We start from the raw sequence: 13300 nt of genomic DNA, 5'->3' as shown, positions 1-13300 counted from the left end.
GGGTTGGTTCCATATCTTAGCTATGGTAAATAATGCTGCAATAAACAGTTGTGCTGGTAGCTTTAGAATGATCTTGTTTGTGATCATTTGGGCAAATGCCTTAATATGTTTTAAAAATGTGCATTCATGACTTTCTTTTTCTTCATGGTAGCTTTTCTTCCCCATCTTGCATGGCATAGGCACTTAGTTAATGCTTATTAGTTTTTTACTTCGTGGTTGGCTGAAATGAGTGATGGGGACAGATTGGGCTTTGTTGTGACCTTTTTTGTTTTTTTTTTCTTAAAGATTGACTTTATTAACCTGGATGGCTGATTTTTTTTTTTTAAAGAAGCCTCTTGTTTTCATTTCCTGGAGTTCATTTAGATAAATATTATTTTGTATGATCAGATGCACATTGTGTTTTTCTGTTCCTCTCCTAAGAGTATTCTCCTTTGGTGTCACTCATATATTAGGTGAACGGGGGGTTCTCGTTGTGGCATTTCAATATATGCTTACAATGTATCTTGATTAGTCTCATTTCCTCCATCACTGTCTCTTATCCCCCTCCCTTTATTAAAACAGTTTCAACAGGTTCCATTGCCCTAGTTCCATACATGAATATAAAGTACTCTGATCACATTCACCCTCTGTTCACCCTCCTTTCTGCCACTGGTACCCACCGCTAGATAGAACTTCATTTACATTCTTGTGGCTCACTTCCTTAAAGTTTGTATTAATTTCTCAAGGGGGTTTCACTGGGGTATGTCACATATGCATATGTTGTGCCTTATTGTGCCCTCTTACTCTCTTCATCCTCCCATTTTATTTGATAGATTTCAGTGGGTTTTGTCACGGCATCTTCATACATGAAAACAATGTGTTTTGGTATTATTCACTATCATTTTCTTCTCTCCTCTTCTCTCTAACCCCTCTCAATGAGTTACAAACATTACACACACACACACACACACACACACACAAAACCATGCATGTATGTATACATTTATGTTTAGGTCTAGCTTCTACTGTGGTCCTTTCTTGAACATAAATTCAATTTCATCCTAACTCTACAGTGAGTGTTATGAACTTTTAACAGTTGATTTGTCACAAATGTGACCTGAAAATGACTCTTCAGCTCAGTAGGCATGTGTTCAATAACAGGTTGACCAGTAAAGTCTAGTGATTTTTAAAAATCATTAACTGAAGAAGATTGAATTAATTACACTTCTGAGATTATGATAAATGAGTACACTCTCCTGTGCAATGATTCTCTTATTTGTCTTTTATTCTTTTTTTTTAAATTTTTATTTTTTTTATTGTGAAAATACTATACAGAGGGGTTACAATTACATGGGCAAGATAATGAGTACATTTCTTATCAAGCATTGTAGCCTCCTCCTTTGTTTCCCCTTTGTCTTTTATTCTTTTTTAAAGAAATGATACCCATTCCTTACAGTTAGAACAATATGCTTAATGTATATCCCCTTTTTCATATGTGCTTATAATATGTAAGAGTAAATAATACGTGCATACAACTATATGCCAGGCTATGCTAAGCCCTTGATATGTAACCATTCACTTAATTATCACAATAATCTGATGAGTAAGTTGCCTTTATTATCCCCATTTTTAAAGATGAAAGAGTAGATAACCTTCCTGAGAACACATAGCAATTAGGCATTAAAAGTGGGATTCAATCTTAGGCAGCTGAACTCTTGAGCTCAGCTTAATCACTTGCCATACCACTGAGATCTATACTGAGCTTTGTGTGTATGTATTTTATTTTACTTGCAAAAACTTTTATTGTCAAGGTGATGTACAGAGGGGTTATAGTTACATAAGTTAGGTACTGAGTACATTTCTTGTTGAACTTGTTATCGCCTCCCTCATTTTCTCCCATTTTCCCTCCCCCCAAACCCACCCTCCTGTGTTTTATGTATTATATAAAGAGAATCACTTTGTTTCTTACTTTTTGCACTTAGTATTTTGCCTGTAAGAAGTGTCATGTTGCTCTGTCTGCTTATGATGCATTCTTCTGATTTCTGTACCCAAGGGCGAACATTTTGCCTGTCTGCTCTCCCAGTGATGATACTTCAATTTCCTGCCTCCACAAATAATGCTGCAATGAACATCTTCCCTTGAGACTTGGAGAGAAGCTCTTTGCTCTTTGGGTATAAACTCTGATTCTCCTTCATGTGCTAAATATGTGTCCTCTATGAAACAGGAAGTTCGTAAACTTAGAGCCACCTTCTAGAAAAATTACTTCCATCATTGTAGTCACGTCGCAGGCACTGTCCCCCAGGTAGGATAATCTCACAGTGAAACAGATTCCTTTGTTTACTAAACAAGCACTTGGCAAATGTGTCTTCCTTCTTATCCATGTGCTAGCAACTAGTGGAGGGCTGATACAAGGCTAAGGCCAAGTCTTCCTTTGTCTACAATAATATAACTAAGGACATGACTTGGATTTGAAATTCTATAGGTTGCAGAGACCAGATGTGTCATTTGTCCCAGTCAGTATGAACCAGGGCAAATTTCTTAAGCTCTCCAAAACTTAGTATTGTTTATGTTTAAAATGGAGATATTGTTTGTTGTGAGGATAAAATGTGATAGTATGTGTAGATAGGCTAAAGATTCTGGCATGGAAGGTGGGGAGAGGCGATAGATGCAGGTCCAAATAGTCAGGATGAAGAAAGGACATGGAAGGAAAATTAATATAGTCATGTGCCATGTAAAGGGTCTTTTTAAACAATGACCACTAGACGATGTCATTGATGATATTAGTCCCCTAAGATTATAAAGGAACCAAAACATTCTTACCACTGAGTGGTGTCATAAGCATTGGAAATTTTGCTGGTAGCAACAGACTGAGGACATAGCTTTGGATCATTGTGAAACAGTCTTCTTGTAAGTTTCCCCAAGTTTAGACCTTAGAGACAGGCTGGGTGAATAACTGTTCTGGACAGCCATGGGGGTTTCTGAGGGTGTGGCAGGCAAGGTGGCTTGAAGGAGGCCCAGCGTTCAAGTCTCAGGACTGTCAAAAAAATATAGGTAGACAATTAAATGAGCAGCTGAAGAGAAGCATACATGTCTAGCCTCTCACATATCAAATGATTTCACATGCCTTGTGTGGATCCTTGGGCTTGCTTCTCATCCCTGGAGAAATAACAAGAAAAAAAAAGTCTGCTGATGTTCAGCACAGGTGCAATGGATTTTTGAATAGTTTCCATCTGTGTTGGTTGAATCCTGAGATATGGAACCTGAAAATGTGGAGTGCTGACTGGGTATGGGCATATAAATAGCCATTGTATGTATGCTTACTGCCACACAGATGCATACACACCACATACGAAACCCACATCAGGCATACTAACTATGAAATCATGCCCACATCACATGTACAAACACAAATGACATATCTACACACATAGAGAAAACACCCGTGGAAACACATATCATTTGTGTACTCCCATATAGCTACCCCCATATGTACATACACAGCATGTGAACACCCCATTTGAACCACCTCCCACTCTACAAGCTTTCCATGTACATGCACACATACACAGTTCACACAGACAATCCTACCACATGTGTAAATGCATCATAAGCATGCACTGTGATCCCAGACCCAATGCAGAAACTCCTTGATGAATTCTGTCTTTTTTCTCTTAATCCTGCACACACACACACACATGCACATTCATGTACACTAATATACACACATTATTACTATATATGACTATATCCAGCACACATATACACACACAGAGCAAGTCTTTGAACACGGGAGTAGGGTGGGATTGGTGGGAGGGGGGAGAAACACCAGCAAGAATTTGGAAAGCTCCGCTTTTCCGCACAACCTCACTTCTGTGCATTGCTTCCTTGCTCCCAGGAACACGCTTGGATAAAGAAACACCTGCACCTGAGCCAGACATCTTTATTTCCTTTTGCTTTTGATTAAGGCTCACAATAAAACAGCACTCCAAGGGGCAAGGCATTATGGAATCATTAAAGTGAACATTTCAGAAGTGAGTGTTGCCTGAGCGGAGATGCTTCTGAGGTTTTTTATTTCCACTGAAACTTTGAGGACAGCAGACAGGAAAAAATTTACTGTGGCTAGAGCTTGTAGAGGTAGCCTCACCTGAGAAGCAGGTTGGTCAGGCTGCTTGGAAACCCTGACCTGATTTCCTCAAGAAAAAGATAAAGGTGTTAAAGAGTCCCATGTGTCACCAATGAACAGTGCTCACAAAAATGAAACACACACACACACACACACACACACACACACACACACACACACACACGTGCTCAAACACACACAAGAATATTTCTACTTCCATTCTTCCAAGTCACGATGAGTGCAAACAGCAGTTCATTCTAAAGGACTCTTTGAATGTGTATCATTTAGAAATCTGGAGCCTATGAGCCCAACTGTGTTTGCTAAAAATTGCCAATACTCATGGCCAAGACACATACTCCTGTTAATGTCATTACTGAGCAGAACAGCAGTTGCCTCCAGAGCCCTGAGTAGAGAAATGGTACCCTAGGGAACCACACGGTGCCAAGTAAATTTGAGGTGATTGACTGTTTTCATCATCACCTCCTCTGTGGGATGGAGCCCATTTGTAAGGAGCTACCTTGGGCCCAAAGGGAAGAGGCCAGTCAGACAGTTCTGAGGCAGTGTCCATTATCCTCCAAGATTCTTCTTTTCCTGGAACAAAGCCTCAGGTCACACCATTTGTCCTGAGGAAACGCCTGATAAATTCCGCTTTTTACAAAACAGCCTCTTTTCTATGATTAGCAGTAATAAAAGATTTTCCTTCTAAATATCAGTCTTTGTACATCAAAAGCCCAAGATGAAAAATTCATTGTCATACGCAAAGAATAGTGTCTTTGTGACTTGTTATCTGTTGAACTGGGTATTATGATGTCTTTGAGGGCTCTGACAGTGGCTAGAATATTCTGCCTCTGGTGGCAGACATGATTGAAGGGATAATTATGGGATGTAGGTTCTGGTGACCAGTGCAGTCTCCCAGAACGACCAGATAGTCAGTGAGTTTTGTGCATACATGCACAAATCCTCCCACCTTTTATTTTGTTTCAGTGAAGATGAGGCTGACTTTGGATGGGAAGCCACAGGAACAGCTTATCAAATGGATAAAGGGGATTCTAGAAACTTTTGTTCTTGTCATCTGGTCTGGATTTACAAACAACTGTCTTCTTTTGTTCAACTATGTGAAATTCAGATTTTGAAACCATAAAAATGATGGTATAGCATTAGAAAAAGGGCATTTTTCCCATGCTTAGGAGTGAATAAAAAGGACTAATTAGACTAAACCATATCTTATTTCAATTCTTGATAGACTTTTAAAGTTACAGGACATTTTATTTTCAAGAACAACCACTAAGTAGTTGGAATAATATGATCCTGATTCAAAACCAAATGGATTGGGTTTAAAAATTATAATTCTGACCAGGTGCTGGTGGCTGATGCCTATAATCCTAGCTACTCAGGAGGCTGAGATCTGAGGATAAAGATTTGAAGCCAGCTGGGGCAGAAAAGTCCATGAGACTCTTATCTTATAGACTCATAGAATGCTACTCAGAAAGAAGTGGCTCTGTAGCTCAAGTGGTAGAGCGCTTGCCTTGAACTAAAGAGCTGAGAGACAATGCTGAGGCCCAGAGTTCAAGCCCCATGACCGACAAAAAAAAAAAAAAAAAAGAAAAGAAAAGAAAAACTACTCAGGAAAAGCTGGAAGTGGCACTGTGACTTAAGGGGTAGAACTCTAGGCTTGAGCAAAATAAGGTCAGGAATGGCCTCCAGGTTCTGAGTTCAAGCCCCAAGATTGGTACACACACACACACAAAATAATTCGGAGAAGGTGAAATGACAAGCTATCATTTAATGGGTACAGAGTTTCAGTTTTGCAAGATGAGAATAATTTTGGACATGAATGGAGTTGATGGTCACACAATAATATGAATGGAATCAATCAATGCCTGTGCACTTAGAAATGGTTGAGGTGGCAATTTTGATATATGTATTACTAAAATTTAAAAATAAGTACAAATTATAATGTCTAGCTAGGTGGTAGTGATAGAACAAGTGCAGATTTTTCTGTGTGTGCTGTGTGCTTTAAAAATCTAGCCCCAGATGGGTACTGGTGTACCTAGGTACTTGAGAGACTGAAAGCTGAAGATTGCAGTTTGAAGCCAGCTCAGGCAGGAAAAATCTGTCAGAAAAAAGCCAGAAGTGGAGGTATGGTTCAAATGATAGAGTGCCAGCCTTGAGTGAAGGAGCCAAGCCAGAACACAAGGCCTGCTTGGTGCTGGTGGCTTATGCCTGTAATCCTAGCTGCTCAGGAGGCTGAGATCTGAGTATCTCCGTCAAAGGTCAAAGCCAGCCCAGGCAGGAAAGGCTGTAAGATTCTCATCTCCAATTAGCCACCAGAAAACCGGGAGTGTTGCTGTGGTTCACGTGGTAGAGCACTAGCCTTGAGCTGAAGAGCTCAGGGACAGTGCCCAGGCCCAGAGTTCAAGCCCCATGACTGACCAAAAAAGAAAGAACACAAGGCCTTAAGTTTGAGTTGCAGTTATCTCCCACCTTCCCCTCCCCCTCCTCAAAATCTGGCTAGTTTCCGCTTAATCTCTACTTCTTTTATCTTGTAGTGAAACTTTGATCAGACTCTCTAAAATTGACTTATTATTGTTGTTTAGTGGATAAAGTACTACATAGAAGCTTGTGCAATTACTAATGTGATCTTCTGTTTTAGCCTGATATATATTATGGTGCTCTAACCAAATCTGTAGAGACTTAATTATAAAGGAATATGTTATTAACCTCACTCATTCTTTGCCAGCTCATTTGCTATTAACTTAGCTTTAAAACAAAACCTTTCTTTGGCTTCTTTTGTCTTTCTATTGGTACTTTACTCTGTTAATACGTTACCATATCCTCCCTTTTCAAGAAACATTTTAACCTATACCCTTTACATGTTGACTTTTCAAGAAGAACACATGGATTTGTATGTGTGTGTGTGTGTGTGTGTGTGTGTCTGTTTGTCTGTTGGTAGTAGAGAAAGAGCAATAGATATGGAATCAGGAGAACTGGATCTGAGCTCTTAGTCTTGAAAATTATTAGCTTATTATTCCTTGATTTCTTTATGTATACAGTGGAGGCAATAACAATCTCATTTACCGGTTTGTTGGGATGTTTAAAAGAAATAATAGCCAGGCTTACATCTGTAATCCTAGCTATAGGAGGCTGAGATATGAGGATCATGGTTGGAAGCTAGCCTGGGCAAGAAAGTCTGTGAGATTCTTATTTCCAATTAACCATGAAAAAACTAGAAGTGGAATTGTGGCTCAAGTAGTAGAGTGCTAGTCTTGAACACAAAAACTCCCTTATTTGCAATAACTAATATATGTCTGAGACAAGCAGAAAATGTCAGATAAGTCAATGTTAGGTGAAATGAACCCCAAGATAAGTATTCAAATGTTTTTTCTTTCTTGCGATTGTTTCTAACATATTTATAAGATGATTTCTTTGTTGCTTTGTATGTCCCTCCCCCACAGTATAACCCCTGTTTTCATTGCATTTGATGTTGGTATAATTTGTGGAGGGGAAGGGCAAAAACAAACTGTTTAAATAGGGATACAGGTGGACCCATTGCAATAATGAGATGTACAAGTCATTATGTTGAAAAACAAACTTTACAACTTTGGCTGGGGGCGGGGGGAAGATGGGAAGCATTGGGAAGGGAAAACAAAGGAGGAGGCAACAATGCTTGACAAGAAATGTACTCATTACCTTGCCCATGTAATTGTAACCCCTCTGTATGTTATTTTCACAATAAAAAATTAAAACAAACAAAACAACCCCTCAGGGAGAGCACCCAAGCTGTGAGTTCAAGCCCTCAGACCAGTACACACACAAAAAAGATAGCAATCACTGCTGACTAGTTACTATGTGCTAAGCAATTTATGGATATAAACTAACTTAACCTTTTCATGTTGGGCCTATTTTTCTTATTTTAAAGATGAGAACTAGAGTGAAGAGTATAGAGATTGACCAAGGTCTCAAAGCTGATCAGTTATTAATCTTGAATTTGAACCCAGACAATCTGAGTTCATAGGTTTTTCTTGGTTACAATATTATCCAGCCACTGTATGATGTGAAAATACAGGTCAAACTATCTTAATACATCAAGCCAACTGGAAGGAGGGGACATGGCTGACTTTTTTTTTTTAACTAGATTTGTTTTCCATGGGACATGTTAAAGATGTTGATTCTGTGTCCTAAGATCACCTCAGCAATAAGCTCTAGTTTTCAAGGCTCTAGTTTTCCATGAATGTAGACAATCTGGACTGTCTACTTCATAGCAATGGCCATTCTTTGTACATAAGTAATCTACATAATTATATTCCTTATACTGTGTTTCTGTGTAATTTTTTCTCTTATGTGAGCTTCTGTCCAATCGTATGCCTTATATTTGTGCTTCTCTACTCTAAGTCCCACAAGGCCAGGGACAATACATGGCATGTAATTCACAAGCTTTCAACAAGTAGCACAATATTTAGTACAGATGAGTTCTAATAGTAACATTTAGCATGAGCTTCATAGCTCTGTGTCTGACACCAAGTACTTTACATACATCAATTCTTTTGTAATGTACAACAATCCAATAATGGGGGTGTGGTTATCACACCCTCTCTCTTATTACAGATGAAGAAACTGTGGCTCAGAGAGCTTAAGTAATGTGTCCAAGGTTGCATAATAGTGACTGGTGGAATTTCGATCGCAACCTGGAAGCTCTCTGCTTCCAAAATTTTCACCCCATTTCAGTCTTGAGGTGTAAGAGAAGCAACGAGAGCCTTCATCCTTTCTCATATGGATTTGGAACTAGACATGAAACATTGCTGTCAAATTTCTCCTACAGAATGTGTGACCTTAGCATCCTAGGCAGGTGCTGAGGATGGGATAACGGACAGGCAGAGATGGAAGGCTGGCAAGTTGTGATGTGGGAAAACATTTGTCAACGGTTGCTGAGACACCCTTGGAAGCAAGATCTCCATGTCTCTTGGGCCTGTACCCCTAAGGGAAGTGGTTGAAAAAGGTCAGAATAATGATGTATGTTGAGACTGCTTCTTGACATTTTTAGCAAACTTCTGAGGGAAGCAAATGCAGCCAGTTTGTAAGTGAAGATGAAAGGTAATCGAGCTGTGCATAGGAGCCTGTGCCCCTTTTGTCTGTGCCCTGCAGCCTAAATTGACTGAGGATCTGAAAATATGAAGCCTTCTGGGACTGAAAGAGCCAATTGCTTCGATGCTCCAAAGAACTAGAGGCAAGATGCCGAACAAGCGCTTTTTAGAGCCACCATTTCTTTCCTGGCTCTTGGATGGGTCATGTGTGTGGAATGGTCCAGATACATTAGTGCTGAGGTTTGGGAAATCATAACTACAGCCCCTCTGTGCCAGCTACTGGCAGAAATGCCCTCCCTGCTTCATCTTGGTGATACACCTAAGTCATGTTATTTTATATTTTTTGTCTTTTAAAATTCATTTTGTTTAGGTAATTGCACAAAGGCATTGCCATTCAACAAAGCAGTGTATGAATACAGTGTGTCTTGATCAGTGCCATCCCTTTCAACATTCTCACTCACCCTTCCCAATTACCTCTTCCCTCACTTTTCTTTTCTTTTTCTTTTTGTCAGTTGTGGGGCTTGAACTCGGCCTGGGCGCTGTCCCTCAGCTCTTCAGCTCACAGCGAGCGAGCGCTCTACCACTTGAGCCACAGCTCCACTTCCGGTTTTCTGAGCTTTTTATTGGAGATAAGAGTCTCATGGACTTTCTTGCCTGGGCTGGCTTTAATCCACAATCCTTAGATCTCAGCCTCCTGAGTAGCTAGGATTATAGGCGTGAGCCACCGGTGCCCGGCTTCACTTTTCTTATTTTTTAGGTTATGTATTGAATTTTTTTTTGCCATTTAACAAAGCAATTTATGTATACAATGTATCTTGAGCTTTCAACACCCTCACTCCTCCCTTCCACCTATGCCTTCCCTTATTTTTCTCAGTTCTGTGACATATAGAGTGCTTTCTTGCCTGCGTTCTATTCATTTCCCCCATTCACTCTTCTGCCTATCTCCTCTTACTATTTTTAGAGCTAGGATTGGAACCCAGACAGGACTGGTCATCAAACCTAGGTATTTCCCTGCTGCTGGAGCTGAAATGTCCTTCCTAGAGAAAGGCAGTAGAGGTGGAGTGGGGAAAGGTAGCCAGGCAAGCCTATGTCTTGGGCATTGTGGCCTGTCCTCTCATTTCATAGCAGACTTGAGGTGAGACCCTGGTGGGTGAGAATATTGATCTGCTCTGTACCTGCCCGAGGTACATTGGTCTCTTGCTGTGCGCTGAGCCGCTGAGGTGTGTGCACATTACAGTTCTTTGCAAGTGCCAAGCCCCTCATTCTGAGCACGGAGAGACTCTTGATGTCATGATTTGCCAGGAGGGCTACCTCAGGATAAGAAAAAGATCATTTTTATTGATCTCCTAGGAGGGAAACATTCTGTTTTTATTCATAATGAAGACATTTGTTTTCCATTTTGAGGAATGTAGTGGAAGGAAAATGAGCTGGGCAGGGGGCTGGGAAGTGAAATTCAACAAAGGAGAACAGTGTGTTTCCATACTGTCAGGTGATAAAGGTGCTCACTTGGGACATGGGTATACCAGTTTGCAGCTAACTCTCATTATTCACTCAGTGACTGGTCAAGTTCTGTTTGAGGCAGGTGCTTGAGGCAGGTGTTACAGATTGCCTCTTTGTGTTTTCACACCACTCTGACATTGGTCTGATTGTTACCCATTGAACAGACACAGAAACTGAAGCACAGAAAGTTTAGTCATCATATTCAAAGTCACACAGTTAATTCCTGGCAAAGACAATACATTTCCCAAACAGGAGTTAAACTCTTGGCTGTTCATCACTGTGACAGAATTCCTCAGCTCTCAGTTGTTGGTAGTCAGTGCTTGTATATTTTTACTGTGATGAGATATTTTTATGCAACAATACTAGATGAAGGCCAGCGCAATAATTTCCCATTGCAGAGATGACGAGACTGAGATGCAGAGAAGCTAAAGGCATCTAAATGTCAGAGCACACATCTTTCGGACTCCTAGTATCTGCCTTGATTCTTTCACACACAAATACCTATGCTTCAAAAATATTTTAGGCTATTTAAGCTGGATGCTGGTAGCTCACACCTGTAATCCTAGCTACTCAGGCGGCTGAGATCTGCAGTTTGAAGGACTGCAGTTTGAAGTCAGCCCAGGCAGAATAGTCTGTGAGACTCTTATCTCCAGTAAACTACCAAAAAATAAAATCCAGAAGAAGAGTAATGGGTCAAGTGGTAGAACACTCTAGATTTATGCAGAAGAAGCTCAGGGACAGCACCCAGGTCCTGAGTTCAAATCCCAGGACCAGCACCAAAATATTTGTTTTTTCTCCCCCAAGAATATTAATAATGAAAATAATGTTATAAAATGTATGCATTGATTCAAGCACACTGAGATCTGTGCGTGTGTGTGTGTGTGTGTGTGTGTGTGTGTGTGTGTGTGTGTGTGTGTGGTGCTGGGGATTGAACCCAGGACCTTGCACTAGTAGAGCATTCATTAGTCAAGTGCTCTACTGCTGAGTGACATTCCCAGTCCAAGAGCTCCTAAATTTTAGTTTGCTGAAGAAATTTTCGGCTTCAGAATATTTACATGCATAACTCTACTTCTCTAGGAACAATAAAATAACCTTTTGATGTCGGTAATTAACAGAACTATAAAACATTCCCACAAATGGCATCAGCAGAAACAAGGTGAAATGAAGAGCTGTCATTTGAGCCAACCCCATTTGAAACTCATTTCAAAACATTTAACCAAAGGGAGATAAGAGAGACATGTGTGGCTGCTGGTTGCAGGATCATTTAACTAACAGCGGTGTGCTTCCAAATTGAGCCTTCCACTTAGATGTGCTCTGTGTGTGTGTGTGTGTGTGTGTGTGTGTGTGTGTGTATGTGTGCATGCACATGCATGCATATATGTGTGCCCAACATAAGCATGCACACATATATGCATCTGAGTGACTCTGTGGTGGGAGCAGATTTTAAAAAGGCTGTCTTTTGACCTTAGCTTTAAGAACATCACCTACCTTTCATCTCTGGTGTCTTAACCCCCAAGACCTCAGGCTGCCTCCTTATTTGGAGAATTATTTTTTTGGGGGGGGGATAGTAATAGGGTTTAACTTCAGGACCTTCTGCTTACTAGGCAGTCATTCTACCATTTAAGCCACACCCAACTCTCCATCAAGGGTTTCTTTGTAGTAAACAAATACTTATTGGCTTGTGACTATGGTATTACCACAGCCTCTCTATGCCTTCATTTCTTCATTTGTTGAATGGCTATCTGATACAACTTGTGAGGGAGTCAGACAGGTAAACAGATGACATATGACTATATGTCAGTTATGTTTCCAGAACACCACCAGAATGACTACATTGAAACAGATGTTTCCAGATACTGGTAAGAGTGAAGAGCAAAAGGGTCTTGTTGTGTTTGGGCTGCCACCCCTCCTACCCCCAAAAAGAAGTAGAGATAGGTTGGCTTATAAGCACCAGGAACATATTTCTCAAGGATCTGGAGGTTGGGAGTCGAAAGGCAAAGAGTTGGTCAATTCATCAACTGGTGTGGAGTCTGCTTCCTGGTTCATCGATGTCCTAAGTCCTCACAGAGTAGAGTGGTGAGAGAGAATTCTACCCTTGTTCTTCATCTTTTCATCTACCTTTTGTGTGTGGGTGTGCTCTTGGGGTTTGAACTCAGGGCCTTACAACTGCTAGGCTGTCTTGATACTTTTGAACCATGCCTCCAGCCATGGTTTTCACTGGTTATTTTTAGGACAAGATCTCTCTTCCTGTACAGCATGTGCCTGAGCTAAGATTTGCCTATGTTTAGGCTTCTCAATGTCACTAGGATCACAGGCTTTCAGATTTCCTTCTGTGGAGATAGAATGTGGTGGATTTTACTTCCCAAGCTAGCCTGGCCCAGCAGTCCTCTCAATATCAGCTTCTTTATACCTGGGGGTGACAGGTGTGTACCACTTTGTCTAGCTATGAATTGAGAAGGGGGTCTCTCAAACTTCTCCACCAGGACAGGCCTCATATCGAGGATGAGACGACTCTCTCACTAAACCTGTACCACCTGCCTACCTGGCTTTTCCTTCCTTCCTTCCTTCCTTCCTTCCTTCCTTCCTTCCTTCCTTCCTTCCTTCCTTCCTTTTTTTG

This window comes from Dipodomys spectabilis, unplaced genomic scaffold (assembly GCF_019054845.1).
Source record: "Dipodomys spectabilis isolate Male_0828 unplaced genomic scaffold, ASM1905484v1 ptg000163l, whole genome shotgun sequence".
Classification (NCBI taxonomy): domain Eukaryota; kingdom Metazoa; phylum Chordata; class Mammalia; order Rodentia; family Heteromyidae; genus Dipodomys; species Dipodomys spectabilis.
Note: the sequence above shows the minus strand (reverse complement) of the source record.